Consider the following 1,194-nt stretch of genomic DNA (forward strand, 5'->3'; position numbering starts at 1 on the left):
TGCTTCGACGGAGGGTTCACAACAAGTGATATATTTTTCACAAATGGTATTGATTTGTTGTGAGATTAGATGTGATACTAAAATAAATTATTATTGTAACAATCCAAATCCAATATGACACATCGGATGAATCGTCACTTGAATTTTAAAGAAAAACTAGTTTATTCAAAATCGTACTATGATATTTCATATCTATGGTGGAAATATCAAACAATTAAATATACTAACATATACATGAAATACTAAAGTCATAAAATAAAAATTCTAATCTTTGTATTTTTTATAACTATCGAGTCCAAACACGTGACATACTTCACCTACACCTACGGCAAAAATAAAAGGTGAACTCTGTGAATAGCTTATTGAGATTTCATGCCTGTAATCCAGTACGGTTCACGTTCGTCTAGACCAGTCTAAGACCCTAAAAAAATCCGATTTTTCTTATCGTTTCGGCACAACAACAATCCCGAAATCCAATTTTGGTTCATAAATCATAATTGATCACTACTAAGACGTATTGATTTGTGACACCCGTAATCCGTATTCTGTATACAGTTTGTGTCACATAGACGATAAATAATAAAATAATACATAAATGAAAATGCGGGAATTTTATTTTTTTTACTCAGAGTTAAAGCAACGGAATAATATTACAACATCAATTAAAAGCAACACATGTCCGAGATTATCCATGACGCTACCGTAAAAATATGGGATCATTGTCCCAAGTCCAAATACAAATCCACACCCATACGTAGTTCTGCTACTCTGGAGTCATTGTTGAAGTTGCTACTCGTGTTCCTCGGGATTTGAAAAATTTATTAATGAAGGGCTAAACATATTGCTTAGTGAATGACCCAAGTTGAATTCGAAAATCTCGTTCTCATAGAGAACGGTATCAATTAATATTTGTGCTCAAATTAAGAGCACACAATGATAAAAAAAAATACAGCCATATACAAATCAATAACCACTACAAAAAAAATGGTCATTTCCAACGGGTAAATCCGTTGGAAATGGCCAAATTTCCGTTGGAAATTAACGTTTCCAACGGATTTATCCGTTGGAATTTCGTCGTTAGACATCGGTGTCCGTTGGAAAACCGTTGGAATTTTCAACGGAATTGCAACGAATTTTTCCGTTGGAAATTTCCAACGGATTTCCAACCGGCATCCGTTGGAATTTTCCAACGGA

Source organism: Tarenaya hassleriana, unplaced genomic scaffold, assembly GCF_000463585.1.
Source record: "Tarenaya hassleriana unplaced genomic scaffold, ASM46358v1 Cleome15, whole genome shotgun sequence".
NCBI classification, from domain to species: domain Eukaryota; kingdom Viridiplantae; phylum Streptophyta; class Magnoliopsida; order Brassicales; family Cleomaceae; genus Tarenaya; species Tarenaya hassleriana.